This window comes from Periplaneta americana, chromosome 12, assembly GCF_040183065.1.
Source record: "Periplaneta americana isolate PAMFEO1 chromosome 12, P.americana_PAMFEO1_priV1, whole genome shotgun sequence".
NCBI classification, from domain to species: Eukaryota; Metazoa; Arthropoda; class Insecta; order Blattodea; family Blattidae; genus Periplaneta; species Periplaneta americana.
In genome coordinates, this window is record NC_091128.1 from 41,703,873 (window position 1) to 41,725,372 (window position 21,500).

Below are 21,500 nucleotides of genomic sequence, written 5' to 3' on the forward strand. Positions count from 1 at the left end.
GACTCTTGTTTACTGCACATGTAAGTGAAACAATGAGGGAGAGCCAATTTCTTTCCACCTCTGCACATACTCGTATATCTGTGGTTGATACTTTTGTACGCGGTATGTAACAGCTGGTGTTTAAACCCCAAAAGACGGAAGAACATACTGTTTTTATCATCGTTAAAATCGACTTATTTCAACACATTCGAACATGCAAGCTATCAAAATATCTGTATAAACTAATTTCAAGAATTGAGGAGATTTGCCAGTTCAAGACGTTATGAAAGTGCAATAATTTAACATGAATATTTGAAGTGTGCATTTCCATAACGTTTTAAGTGCCGAAACCGGGAGAATCTATTTTTTCACATATATCAGTTGTAGGCGCCATGTTTGACAATATTACGAAAGGTTATGAATAACGTTCTGCTCCAAGTAATAGAGTAGTTCACTTTCAGGTTGTGCAAGTCACAGCGTTGTATGTACTGTACATGTGCATATGCTATAAGGTCGACCTCTGTATCCTGGTTTTCATTGCGAGTTGATAATGGTTTGAGTGTATTTGTTACTGTGGTGTGACGATTACTACAACCATGAATACAGATCCACAAAATTCCAGAAAAAGGAAAAGGAATTAAGATAATTGGAGAAAAAATCAAACAAAACGCTTAAAAAATGCAGAGAAAGAGTAAATTTTCCCAAAAAGCAACAACGTTGTTCCAAAATGATAGGAACGAGTTCAGGTAAGAAACAATATAGGCTACTTCTCACATTCATTTTCTTAATCAAAAAGGCATGTCGAAAATATGAAGCTAGAGTTACCAATGTTTTCATACCTTAATTTTACTTTATCCTGTACAGTATTTGAAGTTATGTATTTACTGAGTTAACAATCAATTTGGAATTCTAAACTAAACAGTGTTTTATTAAAGATTATTATTATTATTATTATTATTATTATTATTATTATTATTATTATTATTATTATTATTATTATTATTATTATTAAGAGCAATATGTGGCACATTTATATGTGCTAAAATGTATATTCTATTTTACTGTATTGTAGGTGAACTGTAAGTGTAAACTATCATGCAGCAGCCTTCGACTAGAATATCGAAAAGGACAGTTTAGGCAGTTCTAAGAAATGCGAGAATACTCCAAGCAGCAGGCTTATTTGTTTCGACTCATGCATCCCCAGGCCATCAAACGGAGAAGACATGGTAAATATGAGCACCCAGGTGAAAGTAGAAGGCAGCACTCTTTTCACTACTATCTTCTTCTTCGTGGAGGAAGTGAGGTAAGAATCTGTCTTAAAACATTCTGCAACACATTTGGTATTACTGCAAGAAGAGTTCTACTAATATGGGAAAAAATTGTAAGAGGTGAAATGGACTGTAAAGATAAAAGGCGTGGAGCTCACACAGTTATTAGAAATCAAGGATGGAGAGAGAAGATCATGGAACATATAAAGTCTTTCACTACTCTCGAAGCAAGAATCCACAGAAGATGTTCTTATCCCCAGACTTGAATGTAAGCAGGATGTATCGCTCATTTTTGGAAAAGTATTGTCATGGCGACATGAAGCCTCCAGTTAGTCGTCAGTGGTACAATGAAATTTTCTTAGCGCAATTTAATCTTTCCTTTGCTCGATGACGAATAGACACATGTTCAACTTGTGATCGCCTTACTATGCAAATGAAAACAGGTGATAAGGAAGCTTCTGTTATGACAGAGTTCCACCATAGACAAGCTGAAGCAGCCTCAAATGCCATGTCTGCTGATACAGAAAATGCGAATTCGTCCGGACATACCATTGTGATTTCATTTGATATGCAGCAGCAGATGTATCTTCCAAGTCTGACGCACTCAGAAATGTTACTATTCGTGGCAGATTGCTTGTTGCAACCTTGGTATACATGACGAAGGTACAGGCATGGGAATAATGTGCCTCTGGATAGAAACTGTAGGAGGTAGAGGATCCCTGGAAGTAGCCCATTGTCTCCACAAATTTTTGAGTACACTTACAACAGATAAGAAAAAGCTGATTTTATTGTCTGATAACTGTGCAAGCCAGAACAAAAATCAGGTATTGATTGCAATGTATATGGCAAATGGTAAATTTAAGGACATTATTCATAAATTTCCTGTAAGAGGTCACACATCCCTTAGTTGTGACCGTGTCTTGGCCACATAGAGAAGCGAAAACGCAAATGTAAGGCAGATACACACATGAATCTCATGCGTATAATCACACAAGCAAGAGTCAAACAACCATTTTCTGAAATGATTCAAGAGAGCTTTACTGATTTCAAAGAATTAGCTCATCAAACACTCGACACAAAAAAATTGAAAATTTCAACATTTTCAAAGATAATGCTGAAAGCTGAAACTTTTGGTCAAGTTGCTGTTGTCAAAAGTCATGGTGATTTGCAAATGTAGGAAAAGACACTTTTAATACTGAAACCAGGAGTATTGTCCGCGCAACTTATCTAGGCACCTGGGTTCCCTAGTGCTGTCTAACTGCCCCGTAGCTATCTGCTGGCTACCTGACGTCGCTGCAACAGTTGTACGTACATTTACGAAAACATCATTCGGTACTGTATTTAATTTCAGTGCATTCCATTGGATATGGTAGGTGAAAGTATATGGTTTCACAAAATATCAAACATAAATAAATTACATTTTTCTTCTTCTGTGTGCTATACAGTATGATCACAACTCCAATTATTACAATATTCGTATCTGGCCGTGAGCCGTAAGCGATACATAAAGTCTTTCATGTAGAAGCACAGGTCTGTAGTTGTTGGGTTTCCAAAAAGTTCACTTTCACATACAGTCATTATCAATATTCTTCTTCTTCCTCCTCCTCTTCCCTTCATCATCATCATCATCATCATCACAGTTATCACTGCTGGTGTCGTCTAGAGGTATTATAAAATCCATAAATTATTAGGGAAAACACTTGAAGCAAGTAAAGAGATACGATTCGAAATAAATCCCGAAAAGACAAAGTATATAATTATGTCTCGTGACTAGAATATAGTACGAAATGGAAATATAAAAATTGGAAATTTATCCCTTGAAGAGGTGGAAAAATTCAAATACAGCAACAGTAACAAATGTAAATGACACTCGGAGGAAATTAAATGCAGAATAAATAGGGGAAATGTCTGCTATTATTAGGTTGAGAAGCTTTTGTCATCCAGTCAACTCTCAAAAAAGCTGAAAGTCAGAATTTATAAAACAGTTAGTATCGGCTGTTCTGTATGGTTGTGAACTTGGACTCTCACTTTGAGAGAGAAAAAGAGGTTATTGGTGTTTGGGAATAAGGTGCTTAGGAAAATATTTGGGGCTAACAGGAATTAAGTTACAGGAGAGTAGAGAAAGTTACACAACGCAGAACCGGACGCATAGAAACATTAAATCCAGATGTTTGAGATGGGCAGAATATGTAGCACGTATGGGCGAATCCAGAAATGTATATAGACTGTTAGTTGGGATACTGGAGGGAAAAAGACCTTTGGGGAAGCCGAGACATAGATGGGAGAGTAATATTAAATTGGATTTGAAGAAGGTGGGATATGATTACTGTAGAGACTGGATTAATCTTGCTCAGGATAGGGACTGATGGCGGGCTTATGTGAGGGCGGCAGTGAACCTCCGGGTTTCTTAAAAGTCGTAAGTAAGACATTTCTCTTTTGCCTCTTGATCGCAACAACCACTGATCTTATTATCTCCCTCTCCTTACTGTCTATGCTAAATTAAAATTAAATCATGGTTTATTTAACAACGCTCACAATTGCAGAGGTTATATCAGCGTCGCCAGTGTGTCGGAATTTTGTCCCGCAGGAGTTCTTTTACATGCCAGTAAATCTACTGACGTGAGCTTGTCGCATTTACACACACTTAAATGCCATCGATCTCGGCCGGGATCGAACCGGCAACCTCGAGTATAGAAGGCGCGTATAACCTTGTTGCATCTCGTATTACTACCGGCCATTGCATAAATATGTCTTCACAGAACGCAAAATTACTGTAAGTACAGATCACACTAAGCAAGCAAATGTATTTTACCCGCCTCGTAGACCATCTTTCCCTCTCGTGCACTGCTACCTCTAGAAGTGACCCCTCTACACCCCGTGCATCTCTCTTTTAGCTGCCCAGATAAGTTTCATGGACAGTAACCAGGGGTTCATTAATAACTTTTCATTAGTAGAATCCAAAACAAAACATAGACTTCCTGAAAATAAGACGACAGATATAAGGAACATGCTGCCTTATGTTTCAGAAGAAGGTAAACTATTTTTGGAAGATATCCTGACGAGTAAGTAGTAACTGAATGATGAAGATTATCAGAAATGAAAGTTAAGTTATGAAAAATTTGTACAAAAGATACAAAGTTTGATTTGAAACATGTCGAATCTATACTAATGATTTTTATTGGTTTAAACATGCACTAAAACCAGACGTAAGTGCAAGTTTGAACCAATAAATTATTGAGATTTGCGTTAAAATAATGAGTCTAGGAAATTGTATATTTAGTATGTAGAACTACATTTGTTTATTATTAAGTTTTGTACTTGTGAACTATATCAATAAATCAATCAATCAATACATATACTAATGATTAAAGAGGAGTCGACTACAGTTCAATTAAATGATACTTGAACATTTCTAGAAACTACATAAACTGAATGAAAGTTATTCAAAATAAAAACTACAATGCAAGTGTGGATGGCATTTTCAACATTTTGACTTGCAATAGTGTTAGAACATACAACGTTTTGGAACAAACTCAATTTCCAAACAGATATATTTCACTTATTGTTTGACCTGCAACTTTATAATTGGTTTAAAACTTTCTTATTATACATGCAGTAATTTTGAAAAAATAAATACATAATAATTTCTTATATAAAACTATTTTTTGTTCCTACTGTAAACTTTACAAATTGGCACTTACAACGTTCTGGAAATGCACGCTCCATTTATAAAAAAAAAATCCTTATATTTCTAGAGGTAAATAATCTTAAACCCTCAGTTTCCTGCTACTGTAATGCAGACCAGGAATACTGCTTGAGTAATAGTTCATGATAATTCAATTATTTGACCTAATAAAGAAGATGAAAGCCCAATGTCTTACCTTGTTGGCGAAACGTTTAGTCCATCATCATTAATTCCGTTGGGTATCCCATTCCATTGCCTGATATTCTGAAGTAGCCAGATGTTCGGCTGGGTTAGTTGCAGGGTCCCACTCCTTGGGTTGCATGTCATTCTCGGCTCGATCCCACTGCATGGGCTCCTGTTGTTACTAGAAAATTTCGGAAATGTGGAATAAAAAATAATAAGATTTCAATCGACGATGGAGAAGATTTAAGGGCTATAAATGCCGTAATTTCGCTTACCGGTACTTTAGAAAAAAATAAAGTGGAGTGTCCCATTATGTAGATTGACGCAATTAAATTAGTGTTATTCCTGAATGAGTGGATTCTATGAAACATTTAGAGTTAACTTTCTCTGTCGCAGGTAGATGTCTTTGTAGACCTATAATATTGCAAGAAACTTCGATAATCGAATCATGCGGTCTGCGTCATTTTTGAGGTCAACATTTTCATAGCTGTTCTTTTATCTTTAGTGCATGCTGAATTCAGAAATATAACTCATTTTGCTCAGTCAGGTCAGATTTTCTTGCTGTCGCATTTTTTAAAAAGATGGTTTTCTGAGATATATTATATCTTATAGTAGCGTTAACTATTATTAGACTATACTAATTTTGGTTTCAAGTCTGACTTAGATTTGCGTAAATAGTAAAAAATATATTATATAGAATGAAACACGAACACCATTATTGTGGAAGGAAGAACCTTTTCAAGGACTTTCGTGCGTGTTTTGCATCTGGAACATCCCTCTTGAGATAACCTGCTAGCAATAGTCTGCAAGCATGTTCACATCCCAACGATTCTGGTACCTCTATTTCTTCACTCGAATGTCTCTATGAAAGCACTAGCCTTGCTCCTCTCTGTATTCCTCACAGTTTTCAGGAAAGTAATCTAAATGCGAGCTGAGGAAGTGCATCTTTATGGACATACATGCACCAAGAGCATGGTAGCTCCGCAGGATTTCCTCAACAGCATGTTTGTACTCTGAGCTCCTTCAATATAGACTCCTCTATACCTGCTAGATCCGGATAAGAGTGGCCTTGTGGTAGACTACATGGAAACTACGTCTAATAAAATAATTAACTAAAGTGTACTACTTAGAAAAATTAAATAAACTTGAATGTTGGTACTAGAATTTAATTTAATTATTAGTCTGAATATTAATATTCCCACTAAGCCAATTATGTAAGATCAACTTTAGGGCATATTTAAGGGCATTTTGATAGATTTTTAGTTCATAAATGCATTGTTTTAGGACATTTTTTCATGATTTATGGGTCATCAAAATCCTAGCCCTACTAATAACCATTAACGCAGAGAGAGAGAGAGAGAGAGAGAGAGAGAGCGGGAAAGAGAAATACAATCACGGAAACAAACCAGGCAAGAAGACCCATTTAACGTTACTGATCTTAGTAAACGTAATACAATAGAGTCATTCCACGTCAAACCGGACAAATTTAAAGAAAATTTAACCTTGAAGTTTTTTTATTTCTGTCAAACTTTTTTATTCGATTGAAAGAACAAAAGTAAAGTATACGTATAGTTTTATTTTCATAAAACTTGATTCTTTCGAAAAGTATTTAAATTCAAAATTTTTGTAATAGCGCGCGCACTCTTATATATAAACGGTAATATCTCCGTTACTAATTAACGCAATTTATTCAAATTCGGCTCATATTAAAGCTCATAACATATACTTTTAACACATCTGACCTTCGATTACATAAAAAGTTATGTTGAATTTTTTTCTCGAAAATATATTTTTAAAATGCCTTTTTTTTAAGTTCGGACACTTTTTTCGAAATATAAAAAAATATCACTACATTCCTTAGTTTTTCAACTATATGCGTACAAAATTTCAGAATGGGATATACATAAATGAATTTGCAATAAATTAACTTACCCAGCCGGGCGCACGCTGTAGAGCAGGAGCGTCACTGCAAGACCGCATCGCTATGTATGGATACGTGTGTACACACAGTGTCAGTATGTTATACACCACAAAGTCGACTTACGAAATATGTAAACACTTTTGAAGCACAATTATAAACATAAAATTCCACAAAACGAAGTTAAAACACACAAAAACAAGTCAACCGTGTTGGATAACTGAAACATACTTTTCAGCAACTCAGACAAATACACGTTTACTTTCGTGAGACAAAGAATAATATTTAACTAGTGCTTCAGATTTTGAGACCGGTATGAAAGCATGTAGTGTTCTCGTGCCACTTAGTGATTTTGCCCTCTCATATCGAGACTGCAGTAAGTCACATTCATTTTTATGTTCATCATTGGTGAAAAATAGAAAATGAATTCCACTAATATTCTTTTCAGCTCACTCAAACAATTTTCTTGGTGTCGTAATGGGGTCCTGATGTAGCTGAAAACTTGCTGTTGTTGCTAGTCTTTTAGTGGTGCCGCCAATCCCATCACGAGGACCCTTCCCACGTGAAGTTCAAAAAAAAAAAAAATGCCATTCAACACTTACGCCAAAATCTTCTTCGTGAAAACACAGATTTACAAATTTTTTCCGGTTTTGTATTGGGCACTAGCCCCATGAGAAAAATAAATAACTCTTTTCACATTTCCTATTTCGTTCTTCAGAAACCGTATTAACTGTCGTTCGAAAAGGTGAACAGAATTTGTTTCGTGTTTAAGACACACTAAAATTGGTACAAAGTTTTTTAAGTTTTAATTCACTTCTGTCTTTAAAATAAATTACAAAGGGATGGAGTGTGACCTGATTTTTATTCCAATGAACACCCTGTACTGAGTCTTGAATCACGCAGGCATAATTTTCGGAAAAGTCACAAATTACAAGGCATTCACCGTCCTGCAGACCTTCTTTCTTTTCCGCCAGAAACGCAATTTGCTGCTAAACAATAAATGCGTGAGGAGCTAGCGCTTCTAATATGGTCGAAATTTTATCTAAAAATTCTTCTACTAAAGAGTGCAACATTTTTAAATTAGTTCGGTCAATAGTTACCCATTCTTTGTAATTGACTACATCTATCATTTCTGTTTGAAATTCTTCCTGTAAATATTGAATTAAGTCTGCTGTTGATGGGTTGATGGACAATTTTTACACTTTCTGAAATAACAATCAGGGGATGCAGGATTACATACAATTTGTGAAATCAGATCTTTGTAATTTCTCAGTGGCAGTTCTAGATTGGCTGTCAATTTCGCAATGTTTCCACCTTCAGTAATTAGCAACTTTACATTCTCATGATGAGCACACACACAGACAAAGTGTTCCCTAATTTTATTGTATGGCCAGTCCTCAAAATATAGTCAAGATCTGAATTTTACGTTTTCTGTGAATAGTGTTCCTGAAACACTCTGCAAGCTTATTAATTATGTCACTGCTACTCTTCTCATCTGGTGTTGTTTCTACTTTTTCTCAACGCGAAAAATCTTTTCCTTAAGCGTTTGTTTTATTTTCTGATATTTCTGTTGGGGATACTTCTTCTGTGATAATTTCTTCTTCTGAATTGGTGTTTCCCCCATTGACACCATACTTCCATTCAACAATGTCCGTCACTGACACCTCTGAATTACTTGAATTACTGGACACTAGAACCGGCTAAGAGCTAAGATATCAACACTGATGATTTGAACGGCACTTGATTCACCAACATCTGACATTAACAACATTTTCTTACGACAATTTTCACAAATCTTAAGATTGTATGACAAATTAATGTGTTGCATGTTCAATTTTTTAAACATGTTGAAAGTCATGCATCTTAATTTCCCTTTCGTAAACCTACGACTGTGGTTGTTTATTTTGAAAGAATAAAACACTGATAATGTCTAGGTTGCGTTACATTATTCATTGTGACTAGGTTACACAGTAATTGCACCATCTAAAAACAAAAGAAACTACGCCATACACACTCACAGTAATACTATAGTACTGTGTTATTAATGCCCGAACGTTTGAAAATCTCGGAACAAACTGAAGAGAATTCATTCTGCCTTGGACCTGGTTTAACTATTGCATATCACAGCTAAGCTTCTGCAGACGTAAACAAAGATGACTGGCAGTCGCCAGTGTGGTGATAACAGACAAAGGCAGCAACTGACAGTTTATAGGCTTCAGCAGTTTAACGGTGTGGCGGCGTGGTGCTGCAAGGGATTAAGATTAGCGCAACAGAGCTCTGCGCGCGTATTTCTTTAGTATTTTTTTACTCAGTCATTTATTGCTTTCCCACTACGAAATTTGGCTTACTTACGGATAATTAAATGGAGAACACGGTGATAACTTAAAAATGGTATTCTAAGTGTCCGAACATTACGAATATCAAGATTTATATAATAATTATGGCATAAAGCACTGTGAATACATAAAAATGGAAAGTGAATATACACAGGCTAAAAGCCATATATTTAACCTTCCAAATGAGACTAACATCGATTTCATACGATACACGTAATGGGAGAAACGAATATTTATATATGTCAATGTGTGCAATTTTTCAATAATTTTGATGCTGTTTATATCTCAAAATAATCAGAATTGGAGCCGACAAAAAAATATGGGTCTCTTATTTTTACCCTGAGAAAGCATAAAACATTTTTCAAATAATTCTAAAAATGTGAGGTCAAAAATGTGTCCGGTCTGACGTGGAATGACTCAATAGCAATTACTCTTATCAATCGCAAAGCTCCCTAATAAATCACCAAATGTTAGAATGCGACGTTATCTAACTCGGATGTATAACCCATACCATCCATCATTAATTAACTTCGAAACTCGCGTATCCTCATACACGCGAACGAGTAGCCTAATTTGTGAATACCTTTCGCAAAATCCCATATAAGCAACCTCAATATACTCTCATAAATTACGGCGACCTACAATTCGCCCCAAAAACACATTCCGGAAGTTCCACGGGTTGCAATTTAAACATTGACTGGTCTCGTTACTATATCCGGAAGTAAACTCGCTACGTCTAATACAAATGTCTAATCAAACATTACTCAGTGATGGAAACGCTATCGCAAACCAAATCTAAATTGCTAAACTAAACCACGATAATAATAAGCAAATGTAAAGGAACAATCTTGCCTGAATATAAAACACCAGCAATATAGAACATTACTAAATCCAGTTTCCAAAATCTGGCGATGTTACTACGACGATAGAAGTTTCCCAAATCCATATTGATAAAACAGGGTTCCTAAAATTCGATGTTGACGGCACGAAACAAGTTCCCCGAGTGAGTATTGATATTAAACTACAAAAAGAGACTCTTAAACTTCCATGTTGACGCCACGAAACAAGTTCCCCGAGAGAGTATTGATATTCAACTACAAAAAGAGACTCCTAAAACTTCGATGTTGACGCCACGAAACAAGTTCCCCGAGAGAGTATTGATATTCAACTACAAAAAGAGACTCCTAAAACTTCGATGTTGACGCCACGAAACAAGTTCCTCGAGTGAGTATTGATATTCAACTACAAAAAGAGACTCATAAAACTTCGATGTTGACGCCACGAAACAAGTTCCCCGAGAGAGTATTGATATTCAACTACAAAAAGAGACTCCTAAATCTTCGATGTTGACGCCACGAAACAAGTTCCTCGAGTGAGTATTGGTATTCAACTACAAAAAGAGACTCCTAAAACTTCGATGTAGACGCCACGAAACAAGTTCCCCGAGAGAGTATTGATATTCAACTACAAAAGGAGGCTCCTAAAACTTTGATGTTGACGGCAAGAAACAAGTTCCCCGAGTGAGTATTGATATTCAACTACAAAAGGAGACTCCTAAAACTTCCATGTTGACGGCAAGAAAAAGTTCCCCGAGTGAGTATTGATATTCAACTACGAAAGGAGACTCCTAAAACTTCGATGTTGACGCCACGAAACAAGTTCCCCGAGAGAGTATTGATATTCAACTACAAAAGGAGACTCCTAAAACTTCGATGTTGACGCCACGAAACAAGTTCCCGGAGTGAGTATTGATATTCAACTACAAAAGAAGACTCCTAAAACTTCGATGTTGACGCCACGAAACAAGTTCCCGGAGTGAGTATTGATATTCAACTACAAAAGGAGACTCCTAAAACTTCGATGTTGACGCCGCGAAACAAGTTCCCCGAGTGAGTATTGATATTCAACTACAAAAGGAGACTCCTAAAACTTCCATGTTGACGGCAAGAAAAAGTTCCCCGAGTGAGTATTGATATTCAACTACGAAAGGAGACTCCTAAAACTTCGATGTTGACGCCACGAAACAAGTTCCCCGAGAGAGTATTGATATTCAACTACAAAAGGAGACTCCTAAAACTTCGGTGTTGACGCCACGAAACAAGTTCCCGGAGTGAGTATTGATATTCAACTACAAAAGGAGACTCCTAAAACTTCGATTTTGACGCCACGAAACAAGTTCCCCGAGAGAGTATTGATATTCAACTACAAAAGGAGACTCCTAAAACTTCGATGTTGACGCCACGAAACAAGTTCCTCGACCCTCGAGTGAATTGGCGAACTCCGAGCAGCTATTAAGAAAACTATCTTCTCCTCCCCCTCTCCAGCGCAACCTATGACGCGGCGAGACAGGAAATATGAAAGGAATATGCACGAAAAGAGGGCGCTGACTGCAAGATGGCGTCGAGGCGAAATGAAGACGTGCTGAAGTAGACAATTAGCACGGTAGAGATGTCATACACGGCTCAACCCGTATAGGCCTATTGACAAGGATTAATGTGGCAATAAAATTTTCGAGTATAGTAGAAAGAGGTGCAGGAACAGGATGAACAGTGTACCCACCACTAGCAAGAGGTATTGCTCATGCTGGGGCATCAGTTGACTTAGCAATTTTTTCATTACATCACCATAATAGTATTAAACAGATTAATTACCAGTCAAATAATTTCTTTAGCCAAATAAAAATTTAAAATATTAATGAATAGAAGTGTGTGAAACTTGGGGTAATTCCAATTACAGCACAACGACGTCACGAGATGGTAATAGCAGAATCCAGTTAATTCTCGGTTAGCGAGAAAAGGTGTTGGATAACCATTAATTCGGACAGCGTGAAACTTCTGTAATATAATATGCCAAAGTATTTTATATTATCTGGAAGAAGAAAAAATAAAATTATGATTTAACAGTAGGGTCATTCCATGCAAAAAAAAAAGTATGTTTTTGAACCATGCTGTCTCAAAAGTTAAAAATATTGTAGTGGGTTATTCTGTAAGTTCTGAATATGAATTTCAAGCAATACTATATTTATATCTTTCATAGTTTGGCAGCAATCATAATTTAAAATTTGGTTTAACAAAGAACACGATTTCATTCATTGAAGTTTTCTTACTATGTAAAGGAAGATGGAAAAGTGATTTCAATGCAATTCGAAAAAGGAGAGCCTTGTTTATAAGTGCCCTTAAAATGAAAAAAATATATATAATTTTTTTAATGGTTACCCACCGTAATTTTTTTTTTTTAAGTATAGAACACAAAATGCAATTCATTTTTACAGACGAGAAAGCGTGTGTCTAATTCTTTAGGGTATATTGATTTCACTGTGCAAATTTCAGAATGGTCACTTAAATATCATGTCAGTTTTTAATAAAAATAACTCACCGGAACAAAGGAGGTCAGCAGGTAGGCTCTCCCGTCGTACAGAATGTTGCGCGATCAAGGTCAGGGAGACGGACGTTTGAGATTACTCATCGTTACGAAGTCTCGCGAACACCACGACCGCCACACAAAGCAAGCGGTTTTCAACCGTGTCGGAACAAAAATTAATAATTTCATTAATTTAATTATTCACAAGTTTTTTAAGATAAAGTCATAAAACTTGGAAGATGGATTAGGAATAAGTTTTTCTTTAATACGAATGAAATTTGTATAAATTTAATTTGTTGCATTCGAATATATAACTATTTCTTTTTTCAGTTAGTGTTTTTATGAGCATGCCTTAATATTAATCGGATTAGTCTTTAAGGTTATTCAGGTTTACAATGGCGTCCGTTTAGTTTCAATGACACTTCATATAGGATGTCTAGAATATTTTAAATGATGGATAACATGTAACTGCCACCCATTTTTCAGTCATCCGTATGACTGAAATATTAATGATATGGCGGTCATAGTTGGCAGTTTAATTTATTTTTATAATGACATTATTATATTAAAAGCCTAAAAAAAATTCATGACATCGCTGGCATATTCTTAAATTTTTGTATGGAATGACCCAATATTGAAACATTATACCAATTATTTTATAATGTAATATAACTCCTGAATTTAAGCTGTGATCAAAAAATAATTCTCCATTGCAGCTAGGTTTAGTTTTTCTTCCGTTTGTCTTGTATCGAATTCATCTCTTCAAAATCATTTTAGACAGTTTTGTACACCCATGTAATGAATATGAGTCGGAAACTACTTCGCGTTTCTGGGCAGCAGGCAACAATACAGTATATTCAACTGTTACAATGTTGATATGTCATTGTCTGCTATATATTTAAGAAGTCTCTCATCTGCCCGTGCTATCTAATACGTTATTTATTTTATTCAGTAAGTGTTACGTGTGTAATAAAATGCAAATTACAACAAAATCAATACTTCATTGAACAAAATAAATTTGGTGCTAATAACATTATGTGACAATCTAAGGCAATATTTATAAATATTAATACAACAATTATTTATATAATAAAAACATAAATAATTTCTTTTAACAGTGAACCTAGAGAGAATACCGTTTGAACTTCCTCGCATATGACAGTGGTAGTTCGAAATTACATTTGAAAATATTAATCGCGCTTTTTTACCTAATGCCCATCTCCCGAACAAAAACTTTATCGCAAAGAGATTTATCAACTTCAATTACTTTAAATAAATGATAATCAATAACGTTCAAAGAAAACTCTGAAAGATGTTTTCTTCACATAATTATGTAAATAATATATTTTTAACTATAATTATTGTCTTTGTAAAAGGTACTAAAATGTGAAGGGAAACAGAATTTTTATATAATGTTAAGTACTGTTGGTTACGATACGATCATTCGCCCCCCCCCTGTATAGAGCCGTAATGGATAATTTTTGAACCATTGATCTGCCAATATTGTATTATATTTCGTAATTTATAAAATACTACGGACCTCAAGTTGAATAAAAGTTTGTATGTTTCTGAAAGTAATTATGAAAGTAATGGGGAAGTGGAAAGATTTTCTCTTTTTATTCTTCGTAATTAATTTAATGTGTAAACATAAACTATAAACACTCTATGATTTCGACGACTTTACTACACCAGTACAGTAACCTAACTTTTATTTTGAAACCCTTTTTATAGGGTCTACAGAGGGACAGAAATGTACAACTAATTGTAACTTGTTCTTAAATATTGTACATCGATATAGACAGCGGATCTTGGAAAAGAGCCTCACTTTTTGCTTTACAATTACTGATGGCAGCTTCTATAGTACTTAGTGAATAGTACGAGTACATGTAATTTTTGTTCAGACGACCTACTGATAAAAACACAACTTATTTATCAAATTAATATGTTAAAAAATGTCGTTATATTTAGCGACTCAATTTCTGCAATCCAAGCCATAGCTTCAATCAATATCCCTACAAATTCCAAAATCGCAGAAATTCAATTATCCGTACACATACTGACAAAACAAAATATCTCCAATGGATCCCTGCCCATTGTGGTATTACGGGCAATGAGTTTGCAGATTGTTTGGCAAAGAAAGAAAATAAAGTACCACAAGTACTCTTGAAAAAGATATCTTATAACAGTGCCAAATTATTCATACAAACACAATTTCAAATCAAAATTCTAAAGAAATTTCAAGAAAACAGTAATAATAAATCTTGGTCAGTATTGCTTACTGAAAAAGAACATATGCCTGGTTCTCCTCGACATAATGCAGTAGCAAAATTTCGGATGCTAACTGGTCATGACTGTTTAGCAGCACAACTGTTTAAAATTGGGATTTTTGGTTCACCAAAATGCATCCAATGTAACCTAGAAGACTCTTTGATGAATCAAGAACATCTACGAAAATGTCCAGCTTTGGCATAAAATCTTCTGAATTTGAACTCTAAATTATACTGAGAAGCTAGAAGGCGAATGTAGAACTTTCGCGTGCCTGGGCAATAGATACTAGTATCCTGTAATGTTCGAACATGAGAGAGGCAACTAAGACATTAAAAACTTCGTCTTATTTCGTATGAAAAACTAATCGCAATATTTCTGCTAAAATTCTCAAGCGATTAAAACATGAGTGGAGGACAGCGAATATTTTTATAACAAGTTGGAACAAACACGACAGACTCCTCCTGCAGAGCGAACATCGGCGAATATCGAACTTCACCATACTCGACAAACTTGAACCGAACGTAGCGCATGTAATGCACGACACTAATGGATACCACTACTACTACCTACTGGTAATAAATAATAAATACTCTATACTCTTTTTTCACCAATTCATAGACAATTCACAACTGGTTTTTCAGTATTATCAATCACCAGTTTTCTTGCAGTAGATTCTGCATTTTCCTTCAGGAAGGCATGAACCTGGCTTATAAAATTATTACAATAGATTGAATATAATAATATCTTACAATAATTCAAATCAAGATGCCAGGAATAGAATGAGTGCAGCCGCGCTTTGTCACCGTAGTCCAGAACAGGCGAGGAGATGCTCACAGGCGCGTAGCGGCGTACGGAGGCCCAAATGCAGAGAGGATGGGGCTCTTGTAGCGAGAGAGAAGGCGAATTGATAAAAGATACCTGAAACTCAGATAACTCACGGCAGTATCCAGCAAACTCATGATATAAGCGGAAAGAGAGACAGTGAATTAATAGAAAACAGCGAGCAAATAGAAGGCGTATCCTCCATGTTGACTTAATGCAGTAGATAGGCCTATTCATTTACACGAGTTAGGGTCGGAAAATGGAGTTTCAAATGATAATATTTTATAGAAAATATTTTAGTTCTCATCTATGCGTGGAAATCAAAATTATATAGGCCTATCACATAACACTCAATAGAATCTTTTTTCCTGCATAATTTTCATATGAAGTTCATAACTACTTACTATCACTTTCATTATGAATACACTGTGTCATATAGTTTCACATCACGCACGATTTAACAGTACCTGGTGTTAATCACAAGGCTATGAAAGCTTTTCGAGACCTGTCATATGAAACTCCTATAAACAACATTAAGGACGTTTATGACTTTCGCGAAGATTGTAACGAGTATATGATAGGCTTATGTTTTGCCAAGCCGAAGCCCCCAGCTTTCCTACAGACAGCCATGGAATAACTATTTTTTTTTCCTCGCTGTTAATTATACTCGCTTTAACATCTTTGGTCATATAACGAGTTAATCTTTGGTTGAAATCGAAGGCCTGTGTACTATTGTTGAGACTAGTTCTATTGTTGTGAACTAGATGGCGACTGTATATGTATGACTGATTTGTTATGAATATGATTTCGGTGATGAGCCGGTGATTTTCAGGGACGTTGCGGCCCGAATTTACTGGAATTTGCCTTACGGTTGAGGAAAAACCCTGAAAAACCTCAACCAGGAAATTCAACCCGACCGGGAATCGAACCCGGGCCCTCTAAGTAAAAGACCAGCATGCTGACCACTACACCACAGGTCAAGGAATAACTATTGTTTTGTTGGTTAACCCATTTTTGCATAACACCGTCCGAATAGAAAATGTGCTTACTCCGCTCACACAAATTTTTTTTATTTTATTTAATGAAATGAGCCCCAACCCCGCTCATTTCAGTCTCAGACAGACCACAATTTTACCGAGTCCTTATTTTATTTAGTTTCTTTATTATCAATTTTTATTTGGTTAAACTATTAATTTACAACTTTATATGATTATTTATTCATTTAATTTATTTATATTTATGAATTTGTTTGTTTAGTTATGTATGTCCTAGTTTTTATTAATAATAATAATAATAATCCGTGGCGCTACAGCCCATGAAGGGCCTAGACCGACCACCCGGCTGCTGGCCTCACGCCCACATGCCGAAGCAGAGGTGGACGATCATCCAACCAGAATGGAGGTATCGTGTGGTTAGCACGATGATCCTCCCAGCCGTTATTGCTGGTATTCGCAACCGGATTTCGCTACCTATCGTAGCTCCCCAAGTGCATCACGATGCTGGGTGGGCACCGGTCCCATACACTGGCCGAAATTTCATGAGAAAATTTCTTCTCCCACGAGGACTCGAACCAGCGCGCATTCCGTAACGCGAGTCCTAGGCGGGATGCCTTAGACCGCGACGCCACGGCGCGGGACAGTTTTTATTAAGTACTTGATTTATCTGCTTTTACATTATTCATTTAACCATTTACTTATTTATTTATTTATTTGATGATTAATCATGTGTCACTTTTTTATATAAAACAAGATTTTTTTGTTTTTGTTTTTTTTGTTTTGTTTTTTGTTTTTTTATTTTTATTTATTTTTTTGTTTTTTTTTTTATAAGATTGTTTTCAATTTTTTTCTATCACAAAGATATGAGATATCACAGAATACAATTCATTCATTAACAACACAAAACAGAAAAATAAGATCACTGAACAATTCTATCTTTTCTAAATTACTTACAGTATTGTATTAAAGGAAGAAGATTACATTTCAGAAAGAGAAAACAGTAATAACATGGTCATTAATTAAATTAAACACTTCGTTTATAACATTTATGTAATAGAGGATTGTAAACATAAATAGGTTAGCTGGGCATAGTGTGTTTGAATTATTTTACCTTACTCATATATAATTCAGTACATTGCCATAAAGTTTTTTCCCGTGTTTCTTATTATAGGCTTTGTACCTCGAACGTTTTAGAATTTCCATAAATTCTTCCATTTCCATTTCCCTGTTGTAGTCCATTATTAGGAATACTACATTGCTAATGATCCAAATCACAGCATTATGTTTTTGAGATGGTAAATAATGAAAGTCAGGTTGCGTAATCATGCTAGGTTATATAGATGTATATGGTGTGTTAAGCCATATACTTATTATATGTTGAATTTTGTACCAGATTTCCTTAACTTTGTTACATTCAGTTAAACGATGGGTAACAGTATCTATCTGGGCACATATAGAGCATAGCATAGTTTGTGATCTTTTGATTTTATATAATCGGAGGTTCGTTGGATATATATCATGAACAGCTTTAAACCAAGATGTTTTTAGTTTTGCAGGAATCAATTTATTTCTAATATTGATCCACACTCTATTCCAATTAACCTGGGGATAGTAAGACATTATTCTCATAGGTTTATCGAACGGGGAAGCGTTACAAACCGTTTCGAGATACAGTTGGTATATTAACCTTGTTGATATTTGGTTACCATAGTTTGTGAGTTGTAAACTATTGATACTTTTTAGTATTTGACATACATAATCAAAGTCTGTATCATTTTTGGTACCGGACTGAAGGGCGTTTTGGAAGAATGTAAACATTTTAGCTACTATATTATCCGTCTGCTGTTGTTTTAGGTATCGGGATACTAATAAGGAAGCACATTTAGTTGGAATATGTATGAAATCTAATCCTCCTTCTTCTCTTCTCTTAATGGCTGTTGACATTGGCACCCTAAATATGGCTCCTTTCCAGAGATACCATGTGATTGCTGCTTGTAATTGTCTGGAGTAGTTAATGGGAATTGGTATGACTTGAGCCACATACCATAGGAGAGACAATATATAAGTATTAAGGATTAAGATTCTGTTGTTTAGACAGTTTTCTCGCGGGTAAGATGTTTGAAGTTTTCCCTCGATCTTTGCTACTATGGGATTCCAATTAGATCTTGAATTTTATTCCAGTTCGATGAATATATGACACCAAGAATCTTTACCTCGTCTTTTGTGAGAAGTGGAGGACAACGGGGTGCATTTTCCCATTTCCCTAGTGGTAGAACACGTGATTTAGAAATATTTATATTTAAACCCGAATCTTCTTCAAATTTTTGTAGTATTTGCCACATTCTAGGTATTTCTAAGTCATTATATAGCAATATGTTTACATCATCAGCATATGACAGTGTCGTTAGACGGGTATTTTGCAAATTTAATCCTGTTAGACTTTGGTGGAGATATTCCAGTAAAGGATTAAGTGCAATTACAAAGAGGGACATGGATAAAGGGCAGCCTTGTCGAACTGAACGGTTTATAGCTATCGGCTTGGAATAATGTCCATTAATTTTTAAGATTGATGAGATATTGTTATAGAAGATTTTTACCTTTTTTATAAAATTAGTATCAAATCCATATCGTTGAAGTGTATGAAATAGGAAATCATGTCGAATTTTGTCAAATGCTTTTGAGAACTCGATGGAGATTAAGAGGCCCTTGTGTCCCAATTTAGTATGGTATGCTAACAGGTCTCTAATGGCATTTGTAGCATCAAAGATTGTTCTTGTTTTAACTCCAGCAAATTGAGTTTCATGTATGATATCTTGCAGTATTGATTTAAGACGATTATTAACAATTCGGGCTAAGATTTTATAGTCAGTATTTAGTAGGGTAATCGGCCTATAGTGTTCAGCTGTTTTGGGATGTGGAATCTTTTTTATCAGTACCATTATTCCTTGGCGTTGAGAAGGGCACAACTCTCCTTTCTGAACTATTTCATTTAAGGCATGTGTAAATTCATTCCCAAGAATGTCCCAATATTGCTGATAAAATTCATTAGTGATGCCATCCGTTCCGGGTGACTTGTTTGCTTTTCCTTGAAAGACTGCTATTTGAACTTTCTCTTTTGTGATTGGTGGATTAAGCTGTTTATTTTGTTCAGGTGTGACATACCTTATAGGATTAGGATTAAAAGTTTGAGAAACATGTGCAAATTTATCATCAAACATATCGGTAAAGTACCGATGAAAGATAGTAATTATATCCTTTTGTTTACCATATTCCGTTTTTTCATCTTCGATTTTAGTAACGAAGTGGGAATTGCAGCGTTTTCTTTCCTTTACCAAATGGAAAATGTTCATTTTATCTTCTTCTTCTGCAGAAATAATTTTACTAGTCACTGTTGTTTTCTCCATCCTTCTTCTGTATATTGTTCGCATCTGGGCTTTAATATAACTTAACTTTGCTTGCATGGCAGCATACTGAAAATCTGGACGTTGCAAATCACGGATACATTGAAATAGAAAATTTAATGTTGTATTCTCATTCCGTTTCCTTTCCAGTCCTCTATATTTGAAGAAAGTACTAATCTGTTTTTTTACATATCCACCCCACCAGTTAGTTTTCGTTACGTATTGGGCCTGTTTTCTTATCCATTTTTGCCATTCAATAGTGAAGTCTTTTTTTATTGTAATGTCTCGTAACAATTGACTATTGAGTTTCCAAAGTGTTCGTCCACGCGTGATGAAGGAAATAGGAATTTTAATCAACACAATCAAAGCGTTATGATCTGTAAAGGGGCGGGAACAATTTCGGAGCTACTGATACTATTTTTTAAATCTGTGGAGACATATATTCTGTCGATACGTGATGCCGACTTGGTAGTGTGATACGTAAATCCCGCAGTTTTATGCGTCACTCTCCAGACGTCGATCATATGAAAGTTGTTGATAATGTATTTTAGGGCCGGTAATTTAGGTGTACTACCGGTGCATTCGAGTGAATCAAGTACGCAATTGAAATCGCCTCCCATAATATATTTATTTTGTAGTTTCGACAGTAAGTACGTAATATCTATTGTGAAGAACTCTTCACGCAATTTTCTCTTGTGAGTACCAGAAGGAGCATAAATAGAAAGAAAACTCTCCTAGGATGGCTTTACCACAAGGGAGTTTTTCTATATTTGTCATTTCTATATCCTCTTTTACCATTATTGCTGTGCCTCGTTTGTTTATTCCAATATTGCTGTAGGTATTATATCCATTAATTTGGATTATATCTTCGTCAACTACTTCTTGTATGAGGGCTATTTCTATGTCATGAGTATATGAGAAGTGACGGAACATGTCCTTCTTCACTGGTGAATATGATCCACATATGTTAATGGTAGCAATTTTTCGAACTAAAATGTTAGGGTAGGGGTAATTCATAAGTAGATTGGTACTGATAATGTTATTAATAGAAAAGTAATAGCAGAGGAAGGTGAGTGTTGTTATTGCAATGGTAATATGGCTACCGAGGTTAACAATTATATGGCTGAGGAAGAAATTTCCTATGAGTGCCATTATAGAACAGCTGGCAAAGAAAAATAGCTTCCATTACACTTATTATTTCCAAATAAAGCACTGACATTTGCATGGGGATAGCTATAGTCAAGCAATTGAAGAGAAAACATTGTTTTCTTTGCGTATATTGTAT